Here is a 19,718-nt window from a genome sequence, read left to right as displayed (position 1 = left end):
TTTTTAATTTTCGTAAATTTTATCAGAGATGGGCTGGTGTTCCTGTATGCAGGAATACCCAACTGTCTTACTTCTCTTTAATACTGACATCTGTCCACTTGGGGGAGGGGGGGGGGGGGGGGGGGGGGGGGGGGGGGGGGGGGGGGGGGGGGGGGGGGGGGGGGGGGGGGGGGGGGGGGGGGGGGGGGGGGGGGGGGGGGGGGGGGGGGAGGAGGGGCAGGGGAACGAAGTATCTTTCTAGGTACGTTTTTGATTCTTACTGAACATAAAGGAAATATTTCATTGAACTATCTATTGTAACTTCAATAGTTCCTTGAGTAGTAATTGCTAGTTTAGATCCCAGTATTTTTTATGAAAAGTTTAGTTGTTCTTCCCCATAAGCATTATTTTGCATTATCAACACTGATTTTCCTTTGCTATTTTATCATAGCGATACTAAATATCACTACACATTCTGTAAGTCTTCTCACCTCTCATTTTTACTACAGGGAATAACTTTGTAGCAGCAGAAAACTATCTCACTTCATCCCTTTCCCAGGAGCAGCAAGGTCCCCAGCATAGGCCTTTATAGGACTTTGACCATAAAAACTAGCTATTTATTACCTAAATATCATTTATAGTCTGTTAATTGCTTACAAATCAATGCAATGACTTTATTTTGTATACCATTGCAGCTTAATGTCAAGAGTGCTTGACAAAAGACCATAATGAAAACTCTCTGAATAGCCAATCATAAACTTTTCCTATTGGTGATGGCTTTGAAAATTCATGTTAGTTCTGTAGAATATCACTGTCCCTACAAGGATTTCTGCCTGTTTCTCTTATATAATATATGCATGCATTGCTGATTCTACTCTTCTTAAGTATTCCTGCTAATCTATTTGATACAATATACTGAATTTTTCTCAGTTCCTCCTTTATAAAGTTCTGAAATCCTACTTTACAGATTTTTTTTTCCATATTATTTATATTCTGTTCTTTCAGTGCTGAAGCATGTTTAAACAATAAATAATGCCATACATGTAAGACTTGGGAGGCCATCTTCAAGAGAATGCTTCTTATTTGGTGAGAATGTGTGAAGAGAGGAAAAGTAAACGGGCCAAATTCTTGAACTAAAAAATTTTCCCCTATAGTGTGCCACTTATCTAATTTGATACGAATAGCCAATCGATGTGAAAAAATAATCAGCACTTCAGTAGTCTTGCCTAAGCTAGTCATGGCAGCCTAGAGGTCAGTGCAAATCACGTAGTTTGCTTGGGAATATACCTAAGTGCCCAACTGGGCTTTACAGCTCCAATTTACTACTGCTATAGTTGGTATTGTGGTAATCAGTATTCATTCTGATTAGGTTAAGGCCTTAATTAAACAATAGACTCATCATAAGGCCAAACTTACTCTGATAACTGCAAGGACATTTCTGTCCTTTAATTTTACTCAGGTCAGTATGTCCTTTCCTTAAAAGTAAGCTGAGGAGACCTTAACTGTCTTAAGTGTACCCAGTACGTTTTGGTAAATTTACTAAAAGCATTAGTCTTGAGTGAACACTGCAATACCAGATGCCAGGATGAAAGTAGCTCAGACACAAGATTTTACCTCTGTCTGCACAGTTCCATTCTGGGTGTGATCACTACCTACATAGCTTCAAGTTAATTGAAACGTTTAATCTGATAACCTTTAAGCAATAAGTAGTACCTTAAGCTATTTCTTATTTTGAATGTTAAGTATATCTGATTTGGTATGCTAACAAAATAACAAATGGGACACCCTCAAAATATCATGTTATAGTGACTTGTATGGAATAGAGGTTATTCCCATGTTTTTCCCCATAAATAAATAAATAAATAAATGCAGAGGTTGAATAATATCAAACCTGGAGTGGAAATACTGTGATGGCATGCGGAAATGCAGGCACTGTGCAATGTGGGGACCACAGTTTACCATATAAGTCAGGAGGTTTCCAGTGGAAATTTTTCTTTTCATGGCAAAGTTAAAATTTCAATGGGAAAAAAATTACTCTATCTCTGATGCGGCTATAGGCTGTTTCTTTGTGTAGGGAAATACAGAATAGTGGGGATTGACTCTACAGAAATATGAACTGAACTTGTTTCATCTGCTGAGATCCGCAAATTCAAGACTAGAGGTAGCCACAAAAGGCTTACTGAACGATTTTTGAGCTGGGCCAACTGTTGTCTGATTATGTTAAATACATGTAAATGTATTATATTCATTCCCATGCTGTTTTCTGCACAATTTCTTTATTTTCAACTGAGAAAGGTAATAGTTTTCTTGCATTGTTCAAAATTTTGTGTTTATGTGTGATTTATGGTTCATTACCATCTGCCTTAATGTAAGAACTACCTTGGTACCCTTTTCTGCATAAAATAGTATAATTTAATGAAGGCAGATTCCACCTGAAGTATTTCTATTTGAGAGCTTATTTGCCTCAGACGGTATTTAATTGATTAAAATTGGCACAGGAGAATTATTCTGCATGGAGGTCCATGTTCACAACAAATTGAAGTTAAATGTGCAAAGTAACAGGAAACAGAATTACTGCTATTGGTTCCTAATTGCATTAATTTCAGTATTTATACTGCCATAAAATATGTTTATAGCATTTCAATTGATAAGGCTATTAACATTATGTAGTATTAGCACATGCAATTGTATCACTGTAGAACTAACTTATAGTTATGCTACTATCTCTGACATTCAGCTTGAGATCTAAACACATTTTTAAATCCATGAAGTATTTTTGCATGAAAATTCTGTGTTTCCATTTCTAAACAAAAATTAGTTTGCAGTGCAAGTTGAACATTTTCTCAATCTGCCTTTCTCAGTTTTTCCTATTTATTTACCTATATCCTCATGGAATGATCTTCTCCATGGTTTCTAAACTGGAGAGAAGCATATAAAAATACTCAAGAACCTACTTAAACAGGCAGGAATTATGTTTTTCATAGACTTTTTTTCTGTATCCTTCATTGTGCTACAGAGTGGTAATACTGCTAAGGATAGATACATGGTTAAGTATCCACCAGCCTGAGAAATGTGGTAATAATTTTCAAAAAGGGACCATACCTGTACTTATTCTTATTTAGAGATGTTGCAGAGCTATTTCTTAGCAAATGAGGCTTTATTTCTGATATAATGCTAACACCCACTGGTGCTCTGAATGTACCTATATTTGTGATCACTTGCTCTTTCAGGAACTGGTCAGTGATTTGCATGAGCAAGAATAATCCTGGATCCAGTGTTTCTTTTTAGCTGTGTTATAATTTAGATCAAAATCTTTTATGAGCTTTGAGAAGTGTCTTGAAAGTTTCCTTCAACATCTCTGAAATAGCTATGTCAAATTATGATACATGGAGAAAAATAAAATCCACTTCAGTTAACACAACATGAATAGGAACTTGGAGGTTTGGCCGAGTGAATACTTGGGCAGCGTGCGGTTGCTGGCGGCTCTCCTGCAGTAGTAATTACTGCATGAGAGGACAGGCTTTCTCACCTCACTGTTCTAAATCCTAAATGCTGATTTTAATGGCATCTGTTCTGGTAGCACATGCAACATCAGCTATATCGTGTCACTGGAGACTGCCTTACTTGTTGCCTCCTCTGCTCCAGTATACAAACTGATTTGACAGTCAAATGTGGTTTAAATGTTAGGGTATTGTAATGCGAGCAGTACTTTTCTGCATCCAGAGCCAGACTCCCTCCCTTCTAAGATGTGGATTACCTGAACGTATATAATTGTATGCAGTACAATGTGCTCTTTACCTAACAAAATTAACAGATGAATAACGGGCTTTGTTCTGCCAATGACAAGAATGAATCAATATTTGCAATGTGTGAGTGGAAAGAAGAATTTTATTATTTTTAGGTGTGAAGATAGTCTGTCACTTCATTTTTCTCATTGAGACAGGTGCTTTCCCTGGGAGGTAGGACGGTCATAGCAGAACAGCACACACAGGCTGCAGAGTTATAGGCCTGGCAGCACCGAGATCTGCTCTATATAGGAAGGGCACTGAGCACTTGTCTGAATCCTTTATGTGTTACCTTTGGGCTGGTAGCAAATTCCCAGTGGGAAAAACAAAACAAACAAACAAACAAACAAACCAAAAAAGCACATTGCCAGTTCTTTGGCATACCCTGTGTTTTTTGTCCTAACTAAGAAGCTACTCCTTAGTGCCAGCAAGGCTTGATATCTTGCAGAGCAAGCCATTATGAGATTTCCTAGTGGTTCGCCCCTGAGACATGAGCTCCACTATGTCATTTTCTTTCATTCAAGGCTTGTCTGTGGAAGAAGATTTCTCAATATCTTGCAATTTATAAGGTTGCTGTAGTCATATCTGTATGAATACTTCACTTTGTAAGCAATGGCTACATCTGTGTTTCTCTTACAATCCCTAAAATTATCCAACTGAACTAATATCTTTATAATAAAAAGCAGGTATGACACATGAAAGCAACAAATGACTCAGAAGAGGGATTCAGTCTGTTTCCCACTGACAGTTTCAGTGCCATGAGCTCTGGTGTAAGGAGGAAGAACAGAGCTTTCAGCATCCCCAACCCAGTCACTCCCCCCTCACGACAGAGGCGCTGGCTCTCCCCAGGTGCCCCCAATGGCATGGCATGTGGCTGCTCAGTGCCAGGCCAGGAGCTACAGCCTCATCTGTCCCAACAGATCCCATGGGGCTGGCAGTGTTTCCTTCCTGCCTGCTGGCAGTGGCTCCTGCCACCCCAGTTGCACAGAGAAATACTAAAGAGTTCAAATTTACAAATAGTAAAAGAGTTTACCTACTATCACATTACCTGGGCTTGCACACATCCTTCATCAAAAGGCAGTTCTGAGCCTGGCCTGCCTTAGCATGAAAATGTCTTTGTCACTTGTATTGTGGTAGGGGCCTCGATCCCTGACAGTATTCAAACTGTATTGGTCACTGCACAGGGACTGAATAAGAAATCGGTACTCTGGTGAGCTCCCACTCTAGCTAGAAGGCCAAGGGACAGCAGGCAAATGTAGACAGATACAGCAGGAAACAAACAACAGTCATCCATATCACAAACAATGATTTATTTATGTTTTAATGAGAGCAACTAAAAGCTACAAACCAACTGGCTTCTGTCTACAGGTCATTCATGCTTGCAAACACATGAGATCCAGAAAGTATGGGTGATGCAGATCTTTTTTTTTTTCCTGTAGGTAATAGCAATATGTATCTTGCCAAGATTGTTTTACCAAATGAGGAAGATATTTTAAAAACTTGGAGTGGAAAATTCAACTTTCTAATCTACTAATTTTATGTTTGCATAGACTTTTTCTTACTGTTATGAAGGAAAAGGTTTACACTGCAGGAGGATTGTAAAACTCTGTGTTTTGTGAAATCCAGCTGCATGTAAATGAGAGAAAACAACTCCTCAGGAACTGCCTCTTCTCATTTGTTAAGCAGGTGTGGAAGTTTTCCTAAAATGTTTTCAAGGCATTTCTGCAAATTCAGAATAGAAGTGTAAAATCATTTCCATTTCCCTTCATAGGAAAATCAACCTGTTTTCTTTGAAGATGCCTAATATTATCACAATCTAGCTATACTTTCCGCACTTAGGAGAAAGTCTAAGTGGTTAAAGGCTACAAAGACTTCATTGCTGTGCCAGGAAAAGCATGGAAAACCATGGTTTGGTCAGGCACACTGAGGTTAAGTAAAGGCAGCATGGATGCTATCAATGTCAGCAATGCTAATTATCTCTGCTTGGGCAGGGGCCCAGCAAGGATCCCAGCCAGCCCTTCTCATGTGTAAGATAACAGCAACAATAGAAGAGTGACTGGAGCTTTTGTGTAAAGACTCACTAGTGTTCTGCACTGAGTGCTGCAGTCTTGTGCTACAAAATCTCCTTTAATGAAGAGCCTACAGCCAGCTGTACAGCCTATTTGTCTAACAATTGCAAGTGGACGAAGTCAGCCAAATAGTTTATGAACTGGTGATATAGACTGAGTTGCCATTTTTTTTTCTGTCATCTTACTACCAAAATCCTTTAGTCAAAAGGTAATGACATTGAGCATAATGGGTGATCTTTCTCCCACCGTGTTTGACCTGGGGTTCCCAGTTTTTAATCCATGTGTTCTTGATCACATGGCACATATTTAAAACAATACATGCCGATATATATATTGCTTTATCTACATCTGACGTTCCTGTCGCTCCTTTGCATTAGACATGATTTAACCTTGCTGTCTCTGTTCTCTTGAGGAGAAAATTACAGTCCATTTCTCCTTTGATCTGTCAGCTTGGAGCAGCTGGCAACTTGTCAGCACCTCTTCTGCAGATGGACATTTTGCTGCTCAGAGCAATACCCCAGCAATCTGTACGTACTCAGCCTTGACAAAATGACTGCGTAATCAGTAGCCAAGGGGTCATTTTCTCACTGCTATTTTGTTTGAACATTTTGGGGCTTCATACTTCAACTACTTCCAGTTCTTGCAGGTTCTCTTCAACAGTCCTCCCCACTGGAAAGAAACAAATCCTTGAAGTTGAACAGCCATGTTCCTAAAAGCAGTAGAGATATTCCTAGCTTTCAATGATGCCTTCTTAAGCATGTGCTTAAATTCAAGCATAGAGTTCTCTTTGTATCTGATGGTAGCCGTGCATCTGCTAAGACACTTTTGGAGGGTTGAGATCTATTGAGAACTAGCTGAAAGTGTGAGACACATTGCAAACAAAGATCGGGAAAAACAAGGCGACATCCTGTCCTGTGTGGCTAAGAACTCGGAAGCATTAGTAGAATAAAAATGTCTATGCTGCATGCAAATCTTAATGAAATTGGTGATTTAAAATCACAACATTTTTTTTAAATGCAGGTTTCCAAGTCTCATTAACTTCAAACAGAGGATTCATATTCTATTTAACTAGACTTCACATTGAGCCACTTTTCATTATAGTATATTCCTAAAGGTAGAAACAGCAGGGAGATGAATGACTTCATTTACTGGAATTACAGCTTCTTTTATATAAAACGTTAATCATTTTATATATGACAACCTTATGCTTAATGTTGCTAGAATACTCCTCATAAAACATTATTTTGTGAATGCATAGACTCTCCTACTGAGCACATTACAGCTTTCAGTGGATGTGCTAATCCAGTTTGAATATATGTAGTATTTAATCTTAATTATGATGCTGAAGTCTATACAATGTTAATTATTCATTTTGCATGTTCCTTGCACTTTATTGTAATTCATAATGTCTTTAATCAAAATGTAGCTTTTAATTATAACTGTAAAATTTGGATGAAACCTGCCTGGTAAGCATAAACAGACTTTTTTGTTTCACTTAGATTTTAGGGTAAGATGACAAGAGGAACATTTGCCAGTTTGGTGAGAAAGAGTGCTGAATGAACATTCAACCAAATAAGCAGCATCTCTCTCAGCCCTCCCCACAGCCCACTGCACCAGCTAGAAGCAGCAAGGACTCGTCTGCTGACATTTGCTAAATCAGAAATCTCAAGGCCTGAGAGCACGGGATGATTTTTAATCCAGCACTCTTGCCTCCTTTTCATCAGTACCACGATGTGGTGAGCTTCTGCAGGTAGTGCAGTGCATATTTCTTTGAAAAGCTTTCAAACAGGATAAGACTGCCATAGCACATATGAAAAATACTGAGAATTAAAAGAACCCATTACAGTTCTAAAACCCTTAACAAAATATATTAACACGGAGGAGTAAATTCACCAGAAAAATAGGATGAGAAAATGAGTAGCAAGGGTTGCTCTGAACAGAGATTAGGATTCTGCATTTTTGAAGCAAATCAGAAACAATTGACTTAGACTAACACTTCAAATTACTGCTGTTTTTTATATTAAATAGGCTTTAAATAACAGTTATGTGTCAAGTTAAAATGTTGGGAATGCTGAAGATGATAGTGTCATATCTCAGTTGCAGCATTCAATTGAATATTATATGACAGCAGAATTGTAAGTTCTAGCTTTTCTGGGTTTTGTTTCTTTTTAATGCATTTATATTTAAATGGAAAAGCATTCAAAAATGACTGAAAGGAGCACAGTATCATGAACGTGTACAGTAGCAAGCAAGTCAGAAATGCCTGCCCTGTTTCTTTCTTATTCTTTCTGGAGTCCTAGAGGAAAAAGAGATACTTGCAGGGTTCATATTGTCATCCAGAGAAGACTAAAACGGTCTAGTCTATAACGGAAACCTCTGTGTCTTAGCAAGTATGTTCTTGCAACCCCTTGCCATGCCAAATTTACAGCAAGCTACTGATGAAAGTCACTTGTGAAATCACCAGGGAGGAAATCACACCTTTTTCACCTGAAAGATATATTGGCAAATATGAACTGCCACACAAGCTTTGATATGAGCTGCAGCTGCAGCTCCTCATCTGTCTGGAATGTCATAGTTCAGTAGTTACACCTTTGGTCAGATGTGCTGTGGCAGATCCCAGAAGACTCAAGGAATATATCCTTCTTCATTAATTATATAGTCATGAAATGACGTTTAGAAAGGAAAATAAAATTTCTAATGGAAAAAAAAACAAACCCAGTTGTGTCTTAGGCTGTATTTTCCTCATCTAGTGTTGACACTTCAGATTTGGCTCATGGATAGAACTACTCATGTTCGAAATCCCTATAAGGGGAAAATAAACTTGTTTATCAAGTTGCCTGTTTGCCCCTCATCACCTGGGAGCTGCTGAGCCAACTAACTCACTTGTTAACATATTGCCAGTTTTCAAGAATGAGCTGCTTACAAAAGGGCAGTGGGAGAGGATGAACACAGAGAGAAGCGTAGGAAATTACTAGGCAGGTGGATTTGTTTTCATGAGTAACAATTATAGGTGTCAGCCAGCCAAACCATCCTTCTTGTTGGGATTCACTTTTCCATCAGATCTGTACTAGAATAATCTAAAATTGGCTAGAACTTAATCACCCTAATCACCTTAATAATGCTTTCTCAGTGACAGATAATTACCCAAAGTTCCTTGACCCATATGTTGAGACATATGTATCATGTCTACATCCCCTATAACTATTTTACAGTGCAATTTTAACCATTTGGAAGGCAGGACCTTACAAGATTTTAAGCAGACACTTGTAGTATCTTGTGGAGATGATACATGCATTCTTTTTCCACTTACGTCCTGTTTTTTTCAAAATATTTCTATGAGAAGAAAGGTAACCTATGCTAGAGGCATGTGTTGTGGTTTTGTGGTTTGGATATGCTATTTTAAAAGTCTCTTTTTCATATTGATATTAATGGGTAATATCTGCACTTTAGAGGCTTTTCCCAAAAAAATAGTGATATTCAAGTGATGCCACAGACCTTCATAAAGCTGTTGTAACATTTAAGTAATTAGCTGTGAATACATCAAAGATCCTCTGGAATACACTGTGCAAGTGCAGATTGGTTGAAACTGTACCTGTCATAAGAAGTACAGGTAGTTGTTTTTGGTTTTGGACAAGTTACTTCATGAAGAGATTTTTGTTTTATGTGTTAAATCTGAAACACTTGAGCATACGATGTTTTCTAAAGCTAGTATAAAAGCTCAAAATAATAGTTTCATTCTTCCTCTGTGTTCTGGAAACCCTGTTCTTCCTGTATGCTTAAACATACAGACTCTCTAAGGCAACAACTGCTCAAAATACATCCATGGTGGAAGAGGAATTCTTTTTCCAATTTTCAGACACCTGTACAGCGTTGTGCATGTTATACTGCATTTACTAACAAGGGGTTACAATATGGACTAAAGAAAATGTTTTACTGATTTCCATCTTACTGGAAATTCTGAAATTATTTCATATGTCTTCTTTAGAACATAGTGCTACTATTCTACAACAGCCACTACTGCCTAAGAGAAACATTTAAAATGCATTTTAAAAGTATCTTTAACTGAAGAGCTTCATCTCTTTTCATTCCTTTCCCATTTTCCTATGCTATACTCTTTAAAGGTTTGACCCATAGCATAACTGAAGAAAGCAGAAAAATTCCAAGAACAATACAGCCCTTTGAAGCTTTTCCTAATATTCTCTCTGTTGCCATTTTTATCTTTTATTATTGTTGGTGGTCATTCCTAGCTGTCTTGTGTTTTGCAGGATCCTTTGCTTCTCCTCTGTAGCTGTCTTCCATGGTTTCTAGCCCTTTGTGATGTTCAATGAGTTGAAGATTGTTTTATGAGATTGTAGAGTAAGGATATTGCTGTGTATATATGATATCATAACAAGAGTAACACCTGGTAAATGAGTTTATAAATGGGTTAGAAAATAAATATATAGGTTTTTATTTTAGAAGAGATTAGTTTACCTCATCTATATTTTATACCAGAATTTTGCAGGACACTGGTTGTCTAGCTTTAGAAAATAATAGGGGAGTGGAAAATTGAGAAGACTAATCAATGGCAATCATATTAATTTATTTTCGCCAATCATTTACTGAGTAGTGTTTTTTGTTTTGTTTGGTTTGTCAAACTATTATCTGAAGGATTTATGCAGATTATTTCCTCCTGCGGTCTGTTTGCAATTTTACTGTGTAATTTACCATCATTAGTTGTGACGTGATTATTCACCTAAATCACATGACGTTTTTTTCTTTCTTTCATGTATTGCTGAAAAATACAGAAATAAAAATCCTGTGGCTTATATTTGCTATTGCATCTATAAAGTAAGATTCTTACTTACTATTTCCTAAATACTTAGTGCAAATTACAATCACTGCTAGTAAATAATGACTATAGCTGAATAAAGCTGTATTATTATGGTATAGAACTGATTCTAAAAGTAGATAGTGGGACAATATAAGTTAACTATTTAATGTAAAATCGAAAACTTGTTGTAGAGGAAAAAAATACACCTTGTGTATATCCTATTCAAGAAGAGAGCAAGCTCCAATTTGCTTTAAAAAATAAATTATTGTCTGGCACAACCTCACTGGACTGACCTGACTCTGGTTCCCTGGCAAATTACACTATCCTAAATTAGCAGAAAATAAGTATCAAATCCTCCAAAAGTTTGTTTGTTTTTGTTTTGTTTTGTTTCTTTATTGACAAATATATCCTTGTGTTCTATTTTTAAAAATATGCAGAAGCTACACTGAAATTATGTTGAGATAAATAACTGAAAGCAAAGATTGTATGATGAGGCTTCTGCAGTCTGTGCTTTATTTTATTTTAACAGTTACAGGTTTCACTTCTATGAGTCCATTGATAAAATATACATATATATATATAAAATCTGATAAAAGACTGTTATGCATTTCTGTTGCTTTTTGTTAACTTCCATCTTTCTGCTTGAATTTAATCTTTAATCCCGAGTGATTGACTGGCACTGGAATTCCACATTCAAGTACTACATTCCTTGTTGTTGTTGGCTGAGTTCTAGCTCAGGTCTGCCCCAGGAATTGCTGTTCAGTATTACTACCTACTGGAAATGGGTAATAATAGCTTGATAACTTCTACTCTGTGGTATGGTTTGTGCAGTGCGTCATGTCACTACACAGAGACTTGAGGTTTTTCTGTACAGCTTTGGAATCTGAGGCACCACAATGTTTGAGGAAAGCTGCATTGGAGAAATGCTATTCTTGTTATCTTAGAAGGACATTGGTGGTGCTGCAGAGGGGCAAGGGCAACTGACCGGCCAGAAATAATAGAAATAACAAGTAAGAAAGCAAAATTATTCTCTGGTTTTTCAAAAATAAATAAAGATGATGCAGAGAAAAGAGGAATTAAAACACCTTACCACTGCTCATAATGATAAGGGAATCGTATGAATAGGCCAAGAGAACATAATGGCTATCACTGCAAAGGACATAAAAATGCCAGTTGTGTTCAACTCTATAAAGTGCTATCCAGCATGGGGACAGAGCGAGTTAAAGATTTGCTTAAAAGCCTTTTTCCTAAGTATATTTGACTTTCCATTAAAGACTTCTCCACCAGCTGAAGGGAACGATGTGAGATAATTCATGCTATGTTAATGGATGGTGGATGTCACACTTCAAAATACATTCACCATTAAAATAACCTGTATCCTTACAGTCATGTATTTCATACATCTCTCTACTCTACTCTATATGGAAATGTATGGATGTTGTATTTAACTTTGAATTTAGGAGTCCCTGAGATGTTATTTATCCAAATGCATTCCTAAATTATGAATATCAGATCACCGATCTTGTGGGTCAGATCAGTTCATCACACATAGGTTATATGTGTAAGTATTTTACTTATCCAGGTCTAATGAAAGGTACCATTATTTGGATTATTAACGCAGTATTTAGACTACATTTGATATAATAAAACATTTGATTGATGAAAATATTTGTGTGATACAACAATATACATATTAAAATACATAATGTTCCTTAATTTACAGATACTGATTTCCTAAATAATTCTCATTTTTCAGGTGATGAGTTTTAAAAAAATCCTTTAGTACTTCTGTTTCTTTTGACTGTAAGGCAAGATATAAAGAGCAACCACGTAGAGCAATTTTCTGTTGTCCATGATTTAGGTTGCTTTCAGAATTGACTTTCTGTAGTACTGAAATTTCTGATACTTCTGTATATAACTACTCTGACAGCATACTTCTGTCAAAACTGTAGCTCATCGTTACTCCAATCGATATTTCAAAAATATTCCATTTTTATAATCATTTCTAGCTGTTCTTGAATTTAATGCTACCTGGATTATTCAATAATACTTGCTTATGCATTGTCACACTAAAGACCATAGGATTAAATTCAGCATGCACTCATACAACAGAACGGTAATTTGTACTTGAAAATTAAGCACCTGGAAGTGCTACAGAAATACTCCTCTTAAATGACTCATCATGTATTTAATAAGAGTCACTCTTAAAAAGACAAATTTCTGTTCTTATTTGTGAGTTTGCCAGAGCTTCAGGTTAACAGTCAAGGTTTATGGGTTCTGTTCTGACTATTCCCAGGGTATTCCTTGATTGATGTGAAGCAGTTCAGCAATTTCTCTTAAATTCAATTTAACCAATATTAAAAATGTTGCTTGTGTCTCGTTGTTGGGGTAAGAATATTTGATGCAATGGACTCAGCATTCACCTTGGTAACTGCTGGAGGGTTTACTTCAGACTAGCTCTAGTTTGGTTCTGTGACCTGAATACCTATCAGAAGCTAGGGCACATTATGTGTCTTCCTTGTGCAAGTTGTGCTGTTTAGTTTCCACATGTTCTGCAACTTCTCTGCAGTGCAAACCAGAACATGAGACTAGGGACAATTGCTCAAAAGCAACTGATTCAAACTAAAATGGTGACATCAACACTAGCCAAATAAAAGACACAAATTAAATTGCTTCCAGTTGATCACGTAAGAGAATGCTATGAAGATTCAAAATGAGCTCTGATGTCCTGAGTCTTGTGCAGAAAGTACAAGGCCTTCTCCTTGTTAACAGAGAATTACAGGGTTAAAATTTGGTCAAAACTTTATTGGCACAAAGGGCATATGCTTTCAAGAGATCAGACGTGTAGAACAGATGCTGTAAGCCAAAGAAGCACTATTTCGTGGTTGCGTGAGAGTGCTACTTACACATCCCCCTCATAAAAGAACAAGAGATATAACCTAATGGCTTTTAATTCCCAAATGAAAGACAGATAAGTTGACAAGGGGCAGATCTTCTTGGGGCTTTGTTTGTAGCTAGGAGTGACCTGAGATACTGGAAGGCAGTTTGTACTGGGGGTTCCACGCTCCTGGAACTGTGGAACTGCACTGATGTAAGAGAATGGGGCTGTAGCACCTCTGTTCCCAAACAATTTGGGGAACTAATTGTTTCTTAGAAAAGAGAGCTAAAATGTTCAAAAATAAATTAGGTGTCAGTTTTGTTGTCAGGCTTTTTAAATTTTTTTTGTCATGTACAGGTACTCTTTGTAAACAATTTGAAGAGTTCGTGCTTGCATCAGTTTGTGCTCTGTAGGAGTTTTCTTTTAACAATGACTTGAACGTTAATAAGCCGGTACCCATAGCTTGTGCCATGTTGCTTCGAGAGATGAAAGCCTATGACTAAAATCAAACAGAAGGTCATGGGGTTTTAACTGCCAGCCAGATGCAGAAATAGAGTTGTGTTAGCATGGTTTCTGCATTTTACTTACTTATTTATTTATTTTAAAGAAAATCCTGTCTTCCTTCAATTTCCTCAGCACTCCTGCACTCCAGAACATTTTTTTTCTTTTTTCATTTTTTTCTTGTCTTTTTGAGGAAGGAGGGCATTTATTAAGTATGTGCAAATCTGAAGACCTTTAATGTGTTGCATATTCTTTGTACTTGTACCTGGATTACAAACTACTGCCAGTTTATAAGTACAAAATACAAAGATACAGCTGCATGTTGACTATATCCTCTTCAGTACTCCTAGGAAAGATGTTTTGTTAATTTGACCGTTTAGATTTAGTATCCAGTACAAAATAGCTGTCACTGCATAGTTCTTAAATTGGCAAAACTGGAGGCATAAGGCCTCCAACTCTGATCAAGCAGAGGTAAATCTATAGACTTCTCTGCTGTTTTGAAATCCAGGTCCAAATAAGTACTTGCATATTTACTTGAATTACTCCTGTTTTTTTAAGTGAGCCAACTTTAAAAGCTAACTTTGGAAACTTGATCTAAGTTCTGAAACAATATTTCTGAGATAATTGTGTGTGATTGTTTGGAGTAAACTGTGTGGTAGAAGGATGCTGAACCATGCTATTTGTATTACACTTCTAAAATTAAAACCTTATTCAGTGTTTGTTAATGCAATTGAAGTAAGTATTCAGGATGAGACCATGTGATGTTAAACTTGTACTGGAAGGAAAATTTGTCTTATTGTTAATATTACAGATACATATCAATGGATAAGCAATAGAGGAGTTAACTGCAACATATGGTTGGCATCATTTAAGCAGAGTCCTGTCTCCACACCCAAAAGTTATTGAATACAGCTGTAAAGGACTTGTTAGTGGTGGAAAACCTGAAAGGCATAAGCTGATTGTTAAGGCTTTGGTGCCTTTTGCAGCTGCATTATATGAGGGATTGTGATTAATACATTGGAGGGGTTGATATTTGACAAGTTTGAAGAAACTTTTGACTTGTGTGGGGTATACCCTGTGTGTGTGAAGTCCTGTGCTTTCACATGGGTAACAAACAGTCTTGTTACAGGTCTGGCTGTTCTCCTTCCTAGCAGTAAGAAGCCACTGCAGCAGACAGGCTACGTGTCGGAGTATTGGGTGAGTGCCTGATTGCAATGTTGTTATGTGTTTTTAGCCGGTAGACAGTGAGCAATGCCTTGGGACCAATGTGGTAACCTCTTCAGAAAAGCTGTGGCCCAGTAGCTTTTCTCAACAGAATTAACTTTACACTGCTTGATCCTTATAATTACAGGTATTGTGCTGAAACGTATGAGAAAGTTTAACTGTCTAAATGTACAGGCTGCTGGTTAGCTGAGAATATGAATTGGAGAATTTTTTCTGAAGTGTAATGTTCGTGTATATTGGTGATTTAGATATGTTGAACCTGTGTATGTGTACTTACATACTGATAATGTGTATATGAGAAACACAGGCTTTGGTAGATTCCTTCATTACAGCTTATAACATTTTTTTCCCAAAAAACATGTTTAAAATTTGCAAAGAAAAAAAAAGTAGCACTCTCAGGAATGTAAGAAGGCTTAAATGAGCAAGTTTTAGAGCTTTTACAAGTTTAAGTGAGAGGTAAGGATTTGAATTTAAATTGGTAGATAGACATTATTAAGTATCTTGAATCGCCTTTTTTATTTTTTTTAAATGATGATTCTTACTTTTCTGTAATAAAGATATATGCATAATACCTAGGCTAAGATCTCCAATTCAGCGTGAAAATGAACTAAGTATAGTGTTTTACTTTTTCTGAATTGGCATTGCTTAATTGCATTTTAATGAACTAACTGTTTTACAGACGTGAAATGACTTTAAAGCTAATAGCCAAACCATGGACAGTTGATGTTTTCATTGAGCGTTCAAAGAAAGACTCTGTCACCTGCCAATTATTTTCTTAGTTTCAGTCGTGAAAGGATAATGCATACAGTAATGTAAATTAAAAATAACTATAATAGTTATAAAAGTGTATGTGAAGTACTGCTCTTCAGTGCCTTTGGTTTATGTCCCAGCTCCATCTCTGTTTCTGGAAATCAGAGTAATTGTGCAGCAACAGCAGCTGGGGAACCTTTTTAAGTAGCCATGCTGTAATTCAATTATCCTACCCCCAGAAGCAGAAAGACATGCTGTCTCCTTCTGGGTATGTCATGTACCCTGCCTTTCTGTCTTTTGCTATTGAATGTAAGAAAAGGTAATAACAAGAGCATAAGCAGGATTGTTTTAATACCTTTAAACAAGAACAAAAAAAAAAAATCAATGCCCTAGTCTTTCAGAGGACTGTGTTTATTCCTTCCCTGAGAAGTCAGGTAAATTATAACAATTACTAGGTGTTCCAGGAGAGTTTAGATACGTCATTCATTGAGGTGTATACTGTGCACAATGTACTGTTCTTAGCTTTGGCACGGGAGGAGCCAACTAATGCGCTATGATTTCATATTCTGCTTAGGTTTTCTAAAGGGTTTGACAAAATTTCTCTCAGAAGTTTTAAAATGAGCTGCCAGGGCATTAGAGGGGGAAGATCATAAATGTTTAAATAACTGTTAAATGATAGGGAATGCAGAATAGGAATAAATGGGTGTTTCTTATCATTCAGTCCTTACAATAGGTTGTTCTTAAAATTGGTTAAGCTTCTCAATGGGCTTGTGCTCATACCTGTGTTGTATAGTACACTTATAAATAACATGGAAGGGGGTCTGAATAGTGAGCTAAGTTTTACAGCTTCTTTCAGGTAGTAAGGGGGAGAACTAACTGTGCTTAGTGGAATGCCAATAAACATCGAGGTGAAACTCAATGTAACTTAAGAGTGGTGAACGTATAAAATAAAGTAGAATTTCTTTTTGTATACAACGTTGTCCTTGAAGCAGGGGGAAAAAAAATCCAATATCATGCTCTAGAACTGTAATAATAGGTGGTTCCATAGAAAAGCCAGGTCAGGACTGAATAGGAGTGAAAGAAAAATTAAAAAAAAAAAAAAAAGTGCTGATTGACTATTAGGAAAGCAGTAAAGGATAACACAACTTTGGTATCCCTCTGCATAATCCAGGGCTTGTCTATATCTCAGTTGCTCTATGTGGGTTTGGTCACCTGGACTTGGAGAGCTGAAAAAGCTTCAGAGGTAAGAAACAGGAATGAGGTATGGTATGGCAGGGTTTCCATATGTAGGATGACCTATTAGGCTGAGACTGCAATTTGGAAAAGGGATGATTAGCGCTGTCACCTCTGATCATCTATAGAATGGTAAGCTGCTGGAAGAGAGTGGGTAGAGAAGTGAATTACTCAAGGCTCCCAAAAGAAAAAACATAAGTGTTTCTTTTTTTCTACAGAGCTGGATTTTTTGTGTGTGGTTTGTGTGTAATGACATTATGGATCCCCTGCCAGGGGCACCAGGTTTGGTTTCAGAGTGCAGCCCAGAGCAAGTGGCCTAGGCCCCGAAACTACAAAACAGTGCATAGTAAATATCTAGACAGTAAATATTTGTTGATTTGATTAATGTGTTATGTTCCTTTGGACAGGAGGCTGTTGTACTAGGATTGCTACTGCTTTTATAGGGTGTATTTATAAAAGGACTTCATCCCGGTTTTTCCTCTGGAAACAAACTTGCATAAACGGAGAGCTGAGAACACTGCAGAATTGTAAAATGAATTAGAAGGAGTAGGCTTGCATCCCTTGAAGTCAGTGGACTTTTCATCTTGGTTTGGAGTCTTCTACATTCATATAGATTAGAAATTACGAAAACGTGTGAAGATGATTTCAGGTGTGTGGTTTACATATGCTAGGCACAGGTGGATGTGCTTTAGTCCTTTGTAAAGCACTGTTGCTCTTTAGTAGTGTTGGTAGTTTGTTCCTGAGGAGCTTTGGAAGGGACTGGCTTATCATTTAGGTTTCAGGGTTTTGTGGGATTTTTTTGTTTACGTTTTACTGCAAACTATGCTGAGCTGTCTTGCTTTAGAGCAAGTGTCACAGAACATATTGGGGAAAAATGGAGTTGGTTTGAGCTGATGCATTCTCTCCGTTATTGCATCCAATGATGCTAAGTAGACAAAAAGGAAATATGAGTAAGATTCAGTTGACAGACACTTAAATTCAATGTCTGATCGTGCCTTGTATTAAAAGACTTTTTCATGTGTTCTGATTTTTAGATTAAGTAACGTTTTTCTCTTGAGATCTGTTATCCTGTACATTAGAGGTTTTAGAAAAATGCAAGTTAAACTACAGAAATAATCATATGCTTCTCCTATTTATTTTTCTCATTACCAAACGTATCGCAAACACAGTAATAATATGCAACAGAAGCAGAGGTATTTCCTGATGTTCTTATCCCCAGGTAGCATGACTATTAACCTAATTGCCCAGCTACTTAGATTGTGGAGGGGGGAAAAAGGGTAATTTGGGTCACAAAACCATAATTAAGACGTCCTTTACAAATAAGAAGCGTGCAGCTAACAATTCACAGTTTGTGAAATGGTCTTGTCTGTCTTGGTTATATAGCTAGCTCTGCTGTGATGTGTAAGAACCCCTCAAATATTTAAAACAGAAATAACTGCTACGCTGTCACTCTTGCAGATTGCAGAAAAAATAAACGTCAGTTAGTAGGAACCTTGTATGTAGAGTTCAGCAGGCACTTTTGTATATGTTTGAATTATTTAGGAAAAGCTAACTTAAAGAAATGAGTTTGCAATTGGAAATGAAAGATTTGTATTTGATTCCATCCTGGTTTTTGTAGTTCTCTTTGTTGCAGTTTTACACTTTCATGTGAAAATTGCTTTGATACTTTTGGGATAAGATTTATGTCAACCATTCAAAGCCATTTCAAAAAAGACTTGGATTTTGTCAAAGGCAACCTGTCAGGCTACCAATGCCCTGAAATTTGGATTTGAGTTACTGAGCATCATTATAAACCAATTCACATAAATTAGTCATTGAAAAATATCTTTGTTTGAACAATTTATAAGCTTCATAGTCATCAGCTAGATATATTCATAATGATTTCATGTTTAGCTCCTTGTTTAACAAAACATTATGGAAACCAGCAGCATTCTGAATATCATATTGGTGGTTTTTAACATCAAAAGCAAGTGGTTTTCTAGGGCTTTTTTGAGATTTAGTGTTTATTTTATGTCTTTGAAGGACCGTAATCTTGTACCTTGAAGGATCTTCTGATTAATAGATAATATGTAACTATGTGCTTCAAAACTCCTTAGGATAAGAAAAGAGGCTCAGAATCTTGTAGATTTTAAATGGTAAAGCTCATCTCTAAAGAGCTAATCTCATTAATGTACATATTAGACGGATACAAGAATTACAGTAAAGTCCCTTAATTATCAAGAAATACTGTAATTGGAAGTAGTGACTCTCCTTAAAAACAGGAGACTTGCATGATGATTATGTAAGTCAACAGTCTGATTTTCATTCCCTCATTCTTTAGTGACAGCTTCTGAGGTAAAGATGAAGCTATTGGGTTACCTTTCGTCCCTGCTCCTTTTTCTTACTGACAGTGATAAACTGTTTCATGGGTGTTCTTAGGACTTCCAGAACAGCTTAATAGCAATGCAGAAAAACTAATAATGTTATTCTCCCTTCCTCTTTAATAC

At 36.9% G+C, this 19,718-nt stretch overlaps 1 protein-coding gene across 1 annotated transcript in view; it reads left to right on the top strand.

Moving 5' to 3' along the window:
* The window catches only part of TENM2 (teneurin transmembrane protein 2), a 1,590,996-nt gene that overhangs the window by 448,237 nt on the left and 1,123,041 nt on the right, over positions 1-19,718 (top strand). The window contains exon 5 of the mRNA XM_040574031.1: positions 15,155-15,222. The gene's annotated coding sequence lies outside the window, so the exon portion shown is untranslated. The remainder of the gene's footprint in view (positions 1-15,154; positions 15,223-19,718) is intronic.

This window comes from Cygnus olor, chromosome 14 (genome assembly GCF_009769625.2).
Source record: "Cygnus olor isolate bCygOlo1 chromosome 14, bCygOlo1.pri.v2, whole genome shotgun sequence".
Lineage (NCBI taxonomy): Eukaryota > Metazoa > Chordata > Aves > Anseriformes > Anatidae > Cygnus > Cygnus olor.
Note: the sequence above shows the minus strand (reverse complement) of the source record. Positions and strands in the feature narration are given on the sequence as shown.